Source organism: Pleurodeles waltl, chromosome 12 (assembly GCF_031143425.1).
Source record: "Pleurodeles waltl isolate 20211129_DDA chromosome 12, aPleWal1.hap1.20221129, whole genome shotgun sequence".
Taxonomy (NCBI): domain Eukaryota; kingdom Metazoa; phylum Chordata; class Amphibia; order Caudata; family Salamandridae; genus Pleurodeles; species Pleurodeles waltl.
In genome coordinates, this window is record NC_090451.1 from 107,421,348 (window position 1) to 107,429,863 (window position 8,516).

Consider the following 8,516-nt stretch of genomic DNA (forward strand, 5'->3'; position numbering starts at 1 on the left):
GCCGTGATCGTATAGTGGTTAGTACTCTGCGTTGTGGCCGCAGCAACCTCGGTTCGAATCCGAGTCACGGCATTGCGGGTGGAAATGTCACGGCAGTTGGGCAGCATTTTTATTCTCACTTCTTAATATTTACATGAGTTAAGAGCTTGAACCTAATTTCAACTGTGAAATTAAATGTCTTTGAAGAACGCGTTAACAATGTTATTATTTATTTCACCTTTCTGCGCTTTTACGTTTGTGGCGGTCCTGATGTGAAAAGTATAAGCTACAGTTTGGTTTCACGGGACCCGGTCAGCAAGAGGGATGGATGTCTGTGTCTCCTGTACCTGCAGCGCCGAGGCTCCTGTACTGACGCGGAGTAGCTTTCAATGTTGAAAGGGATCCTGCTAGCCAAATATCAGTTTTTGCAGCAATTCAGGCCGCGAAGAAAAAAGGTCTAAAAATAAATATTTGTATAGAAAGTAAGACTGAGCTCCCAAGGGTCTGAAAGAAAGAGGCGACGGAGAAGGACACTGAGAGGCGCACTCACCCAATCAGCGTTTGGCTTCATCATCCCGCACCCGACGGATCACCGGGCAGCTAGAGGGAAAGTTTTAAAACTTAAGCCAAGTTTATTAGTCGTGGTCGAATCGTGAATTACACAATTACGCTCCTTTGTGGAATTTGGAGTAATGTGGGGAAAGACATCTACCCAAGAGCGGAGGAAAAGAGCGCGAGCAGCGCCTGTTGTGCCAGTTCTGTTGCATTTAGAGCGATTTTCTTGTGCAAAGTGTATATCAGGTTCCTTTCGGATCTGAGCGTGTATTTTGCACCAGGAAAATAGCCTTGTGTAATTCTGTACAACCTCGCATAATGTTGCTGTAATTTCGCGTAATTACACTGCAGTGAGTTACACTGGTTACGCCCATCCCTACATTTGACTCATGTTTAACAGAGAGGTCCGTCCATCCATTGATCCATTCATCTGTCCATCCATCTTTTTGCCCGTGTGCCTGCTTATCTATCTGCTCACCTACCTGTGCGTGACTGTGAACCTGTCTAACAGAGTGTTGATGCCTGGCTGTATGCTTTGTTAACACTATAACGCTCATAGGGACATTGAGGAGGACATCTTGGCGCTATGGTTTTTTTTGGTATGAAGCAACCGTTTTCAAATCCTGACAGTCCACACAAAGTTGATCATATGTGATCCCATTTTCGTACCAACAGCTGCTTCTCTATATACGTATCGGTCCACGTCTGTTACTACATGTGCTTTCTATTTACCTTTCTATTTCAATCTGGGTATCTGCCTTACTGCCTATTTCTGCCCATCTCTGTTTATGTTAACACTTTAAAGCCTACATGCTGACTACCAAGGTCTTTGTGGCGTGGTTCTTTCTAAAGCAGGCGCGTGTGATTTACAGCGGTTTCTGTGAAGCTGATTATATCTCATCCATGATTTACTAACAGCTACATACCTGCCTTTCTGTCTACAAACCTGTACAGATGCATCGGTGCATGTGGCTTATTTATGACGATCTGTTTAACCTTCTATCCGTCCTTCTATCTGTGCAACTGTCTTACAGTTCCCCCTCTTTTATGTTGTTACAACACTATTTGTTAAACAAACCTTCACAGTCAGAAGGGCTTCCAGGCGCTGTTATTTATAAAAAAAAAATGCAAAGAACACCAGTTTATGCAATGTTGATGACATTTACTTCACCCCTTTATTGTTGCATTAATGGGTTTTCAAGTCACAAAACGGGTCCCTGATGAAGCCCAAGTGGACTTCTGAGCTGCTGTAGCTCTGTGGGGTCTCCAGCTCTCCTAGGGCCTCAGATCTACCACTACAACACCAGCCTTACCCTAAGTTGTGCAGTAGATTGTTTATTTTTTTTATTTATTGGTATTTCAGATGGTACATATTATTCACAGGATTGTAACAGGTTGCAGAGCTGTATGAATCTCCTTTCCATGACAACTTTTGAACAGTTACCCATTACTGCTATTATATTATGTTACCACCACGCTGAGGGCTGTTCCTTGCATCAATCTGTAAGCAGGCTTGTGATCTGTAGTGTGGGCCTCCTGTGGGTCTCCGGTTCAGTGCTGTATGCCCATGGAGCAGGGTGGTCGGTTCCCACCATTTCCAGCTCTGGCACGTCAGGTACTCATCATCTCTTATTACAACAAATAACAAGCAGGCCAAACAACTTGCCCAGAAACCGAGACCTAACTACGCATCGTGTGAGTGTGTGTACAGCTGTATGGGGCCCAGCCGGGGGGGGGGAAGGGACCCAGGGGAACCCTCCCCAGTGTATGATCTTCCAGGGAGGTCTAGGAGAGGTGTGTTTGTCGTGCTCCTAACTCCGCAAGTTAAGAGGTCCATCTGCATCGTCATCATAGTCATGTCAGGAGTGTTCCATGCTCCCGCCACCTCTGCCCATAAGGGAGCTATCTGTCTGTTCCTCAGCCCTCTCATTTCTTCCCTCTGAAGTGCCCTTTCTTCTGCCTTGCCAAGGAAGTGATGTCTGCTTATAGCACGTGTCCTACTTTTATAATGTTTTCAGGGCACTTCGCCCACTTCATATCTAGCCAAAATCCTTTAGCACTGGGAGACCACGTGTCTGCTGAATATCTTACCTCCACCATTGGGGGTATAAAAGGTGTACTTTGGCTCTGTTGTAAATTATTATATAGGGCTCAATTTGGTTGGGTTGTGAATTGCTGTCAAGCTCTAAATCTCAGAATTCTCTTAGTCACACCTTTTTATGTCTTGCGTACACAGTGAATGTGCTGTGAGACATATTGTTTAGAATTCAGTGGGCTTACCACACGCCCATAGCTTACTTACCATTAATTGTTTTCTATGTCACTCACATTTGCAATATTTCGATTGCTTAGCTCCCATAGACTGAATCTTCCTTTCTTGTGTTCATTCCTCCATGGAGGATGGACCAAGTACATGTGTTCTTTTCGTCTTTCTACAGTACGCTATTTTTTATATTTTAAAAGTGTTTTCGTATCATTCTTGGATGTGCAATGTGCTTTCCAACATTCATGACAAGCATACAGCTTATTTTTCACCCTAAACGCCGTCTCTATTGACACTTTAGTTACTTTCTCACACTGTATTCCTCTACATGACTATACTCTACTCCCCTCAGTGCCACTGTACTCTACACTGTGCAACTCTATACCACTCCACTCTGCTCAGTTCTACTCCACTCTAATCTACATTGTTCCACTCTATCACTCCACTCTATGCCACTCTAATCTATGCCACTCCACTATACGCCACTTCACTCCACTTTATGCTACTCCATTCTATGCCACTCCACCCTGTCACTCTCTGCTATGCCCCTCTACTCCACTCCACTCCACTCTACTCTATGCCACTTCCCTTCATTCCTCTCTACGCCACCCTACTTCATAGAATGCCACTTTATGTGACTCTATGCCACTCTGCTCTACATCACTCTAGAATACTCAACTGAACTCTACTCTATACAATTCCACTCTACTTTACTCCTCTCCACTCTATGCCTCTCCACTCTATGCTACTCTACTCCAGTCTACTGTACGCCACTTTATTTTATCCCATTCTACTCTACGCCACTGTACACCACTCAACTCTATGCCACTCTACTCCGTTGCACCCCTCTCTACTCTACGCTACTCTACTCCATGCTACTATACTCCACTCTAAGCCACTGTACTCTCCACCACTAAGCTCTATTCCACTCTACTGTATGCCACTCCATGCCACTCTAATCCACCCCACAGAATGCCACTCTACTCTATGCCACTCCACTCAACTCCATGCCATTCCACACTTTTGCACTCTACCCTACTCTGTGCCTCTCCATTCCACTCCATGCTACTCCACTCTATCCCACTACGCTCTACTCTAGTTCACTCTATGCCACTCCACTTTACTCTCTCCCACTCTACTCTATACTACTTCATTCCATGCCACTTCACTGTACTCCACTCCACTCCATCTCACACAATATCACTCAATGGCACTACATGCGCTCTACTCTATGCCACTCTACTGCACACTACTCTATGCTGTGCCACTCTACACTACTCTCCTGTAGGCCTTTCTACTCTATGCCACTTTTTTCTCTGCTCCTCTCTACACCACAGTGTCACTCCATGCAACGCGGCTGTATGCTACTCAACTCCACAACACTCTACTTCATGCAGTCCGACTCCACTCCTCCTAATTCTTTGCCACCCCTCTCCATGACACACTGTTCTCTGACTCTATGCCATTCCATGCCACTTCACTCTACACCACACTATGCCACTCTACACCACACTACTTTACTCTATGCTACTCTATGCCATTCTATGCAACCTCACTCCTCTCTACCCCACTCTGCTCTATGCCACTCCATTCCTCACAATGCTATTCAACGCCATGCCAAGGCACACCACTTCATTATATTCCACTGCATTCTATGACACATTACGTCACTCTACTCTTTGCACTTCAATCTACTCCCTTCTATGACCCTCCATTCATCACCACTCCATTGTTTGCTAGTCAAGTTTACGCCACTTCATTCCACACCATGCAACTCTAAAGCAGTATGCACCAAGCAGCTTAATGTGTCTGAAGAGAGACCCAGAAAAGAAAAAAACAACAATATGTGGGGGCCTGTTCCGAACCCCTCCTGGCCTGGAGGAGTTTGGTCGGCCGTGGATTAAGTTTTTGCAGTGTTCACTTCCCCGACCCCAGCACTCATAGAACACTTGAGACTTGCAGGGCAGAGTGGTGGATCTTGTTAAGAAGTCTGGGCTTCTTGGTTTATGGGGAGTCTTGTCACTGGAAGCAGAGAGGTAAATATTTGCTGTGATCTGCTACTCAAAGAAAAGACCCTGATCTAACTTGAAAAGATGGGTTTTAAACAAACACTAAATCTATCCACTCCACAGACACTGTGACCTTTTTTAAGCCTATCAGAGCCACACCAGGGTAGTCTTTTCAGAGCCCAAGTAGCTCGCCGTGATCGTATAGTGGTTAGTACTCTGTGTTGTGGCCGCAGCAACCTCGGTTCGAATCCGAGTCACGGCATTGCGGGTGGAAATGTCACGGCAGTTGGGCAGCATTTTTATTCTCACTTCTTAATATTTACATGAGTTAAGAGCTTGAACCTAATTTCAACGGTGAAATTAAATGTCTTTGAAGAACGCGTTAACAATGTTATTATTTATTTCACCTTTCTGCGCTTTTACGTTTGTGGCGGTCCTGATGTGAAAAGTATAAGCTACAGTTTGGTTTCACGGGACCCGGTCAGCAAGAGGGATGGATGTCTGTGTCTCCTTTACCTGCAGCGCCGAGGCTCCTGTACTGACGCGGAGTAGCTTTCAATGTTGAAAGGGATCCTGCTAGTCAAATATCAGTTTTTGCAGCAATTCAGGCCGCGAAGAAAAAAGGTCTAAAAATAAATATTCGTATAGAAAGTAAGACTGAGCTCCCAAGGGTCTGAAAGAAAGAGGCGACGGAGAAGGACACTGAGAGGCGCACTCACCCAATCAGCGTTTGGCTTCATCATCCCGCACCCGACGGATCACCGGGCAGCTAGAGGGAAAGTTTTAAAACTTAAGCCAAGTTTATTAGTCGTGGTCGAATCGTGAATTACACAATTACGCTCCTTTGTGGAATTTGGAGTAATGTGGGGAAAGACATCTACCCAAGAGCAGAGGAAAAGAGCGCGAGCAGCGGCTGTTGTGCCAGTTCTGTTGCATTTAGAGCGATTTTCTTGTGCAAAGTGTATATCAGGTTCCTTTCGGATCTGAGCGTGTATTTTGCACCAGGAAAATAGCCTTGTGTAATTCTGTACAACCTCGCATAATGTTGCTGTAATTTCGCGTAATTACACTGCAGTGAGTTACACTGGTTACGCCCATCCCTACATTTGACTCATTTTTAACAGAGAGGTCCGTCCATCTATTGATCCATTCATCTGTCCATCCATCTTTTTGCCAGTGTGCCTGCTTATCTATCTGCTCACCTACCTGTGCGTGACTGTGAACCTGTCTAACAGAGTGTTGATGCCTGGCTGTATGCTTTGTTAACACTATAACGCTCATAGGGACATTGAGGAGGACATCTTGGCGCTATGTTTTTTTTTGGTATGAAGCAACCGTTTTCAAATCCTGACAGTCCACATAAAGTTGATCATATGTGATCCCATTTTCGTACCAACAGCTGCTTCTCAATATATACTTATCGGTCCACGTCTATTACTACATGTGCTTTCTATTTACTTTCTATTTCAATCTGGGTATCTGCCTTACTGCCTATTTCTGCCCATCTCTGTTTATGTTAACACTTTAAAGCCTACATGCTGACTACCAATGTCTTTGTGGCGTGGTTATTTCTAAAGCAGGCGCGTGTGATTTACAGCGGTTTCTGTGAAGCTGATTATATCTCATCCATGATTTACTAACAGCTACATACCTGCCTTTCTGTCTACAAACCTGTACAGATGCATCGGTGCATGTGGCTTATTTATGACGATCTGTTTAACCTTCTATCCGTCCTTCTATCTGTGCAACTGTCTTACAGTTCCCCCTCTTTTATGTTGTTCCAACACAATTTGTTAAACAAACCTTCACAGTCAGAAGGGCTTCCAGGCGCTGTTATTTATTAAAAAAACTGCAAAGAACAACAGTTTATGCAATGTTGATGACATTTACTTCACCCCTTTATTGTTGCATTAATGGGTTTTCAAGTCACAAAACGGGTCCCTGATGAAGCCTAAGTGAACTTCTGAGCTGCTGTAGCTCTGTGGGGTCTCCAGCTCTCCTAGGGCCTCAGATCTACGACTACAACACCAGCCTTACCCTAAGTTGTGCAGCAGATTTTTTATTTATTTTATTTATTGGTATTTCAGATGGTACATATTATTCACAGGATTGTAACAGGTTGCAGAGCTGTATGAATCTCCTTTCCATGACAACTTTTGAACAGTTACCCATTACTGCTATTATATTATGTTACCACCACGCTGAGGGCTGTTCCTTGCATAAATCTGTAAGCAGGCTTGTGATCTGTGGTGTGGGCCTCCTGTGGGTCTCCGGTTCAGCGCTGTATGCCCATGGAGCAGGGTGGTCGGTTGCCACCATTTCCAGCTCTGGCACATCAGGTACTCATCATCTCTTATTACAACAAATAACAAGCAAGCCAAACAACTTGCCCAGAAACGAGACCTAACTACGCATCGTGTGAGTGTGTCTACAGCTGTATGGGGCCCAGCCGGGGGGGGGGGGGGAAGGGACCCAGGGGAACCCTCCCCAGTGTATGATCTTCCAGGGAGGTCTAGGAGAGGTGTGTTTCTCGTGCTCCTAACTCCGCAAGTTAAGAGGCCCATCTGCATCGTCATCATAGTCATGTCAGGAGTGTTCCATGCTCCCGCCACCTCTGCCCATAGGGGAGCTATCTGTCTGTTCCTTAGCCCTCTCATTTCTTCCCTCTGAAGTGCCTTTTCTTCTGCCTTGCCAAGGAAGTGATGTCTGCTTATAGCAAGTGTTCTACTTTTATAATGTTTTCAGGGCACTTCGCCCACTTCATATCTAGCCAAAATCCTTTAGCACTGGGAGACCACGTGTCTGCTGAATATCTTACCTCCACCATTGGGGGTGTAAAAGGTGTACTTTGGCTCTGTTGTAAATTATTATATAGGGCTCAGTTTTGTTGGGTTGTGAATTGCTGTCAAGCTCTAAATCTCAGAATTCTCTTAGTCACTCCTTTTTATGTCTTGCGTACACAGTGAATGTGCTGTGAGACATATTGTTTAGAATTCAGTGGGCTTACCACACGCCCATAGCTTACTTACCATTAATTGTTTTCTATGTCACTCACATTTGCAATATTTCGATTGCTTAGCTCCCATAGACTGAATCTTCCTTTCTTGTGTTCATTCCTCCATGGAGGATGGACCAAGTACATGTGTTCTTTTCGTCTTTCTACAGTACGCTATTTTTTATATTTTAAAAGTGTTTTCGTATTATTCTTGGATGTGCAATGTGCTTTCCAACATTCATGACAAGCATACAGCTTATTTTTCACCCTAAACGCCGTCTCTATTGACACTTTAGTTACTTTCTCACACTGTATTCCTCTACATGACTATACTCTACTCCCCTCAGTGCCACTGTACTCTACACTGTGCAACTCTATACCACTCCACTCTACTCAGTTCTACTCTACTCTAATCTACATTGTTCCACTCTATCACTCCACTCTATGCCACTCTAATCTATGCCACTCCACTATACGCCACTTCACTCCACTTTATGCTACTCCATTCTATGCCACTCCACCCTGTCCCTCTCTGCTATGCCCCTCTACTCCACTCCACTCTACTCTATGCCACTTCCCTTCATTCCTCTCTACGCCACCCTACTTCATAGAATGCCACTTTATGTGACTCTATGCCACTCTGCTCTACATCACTCTAGAATACTCAACTGAACTCTACTCTATACAATTCCACCTACTTTACTCCTCTCCACTC

The 8,516-nt window shown here is 44.7% G+C and overlaps 2 non-coding genes across 2 annotated transcripts; both read left to right on the top strand.

Moving 5' to 3' along the window:
* TRNAH-GUG (transfer RNA histidin (anticodon GUG)) lies at positions 1 to 72 on the top strand. The gene has a single exon. It is a non-coding gene; the product is annotated as a tRNA-His (tRNA).
* A 4,924-nt stretch (positions 73 to 4,996) lies between these two features.
* On the top strand, positions 4,997 to 5,068 carry TRNAH-GUG (transfer RNA histidin (anticodon GUG)). Its single transcript has one exon. It is a non-coding gene; the product is annotated as a tRNA-His (tRNA).
* Positions 5,069 to 8,516: the final 3,448 nt, after the last annotated feature.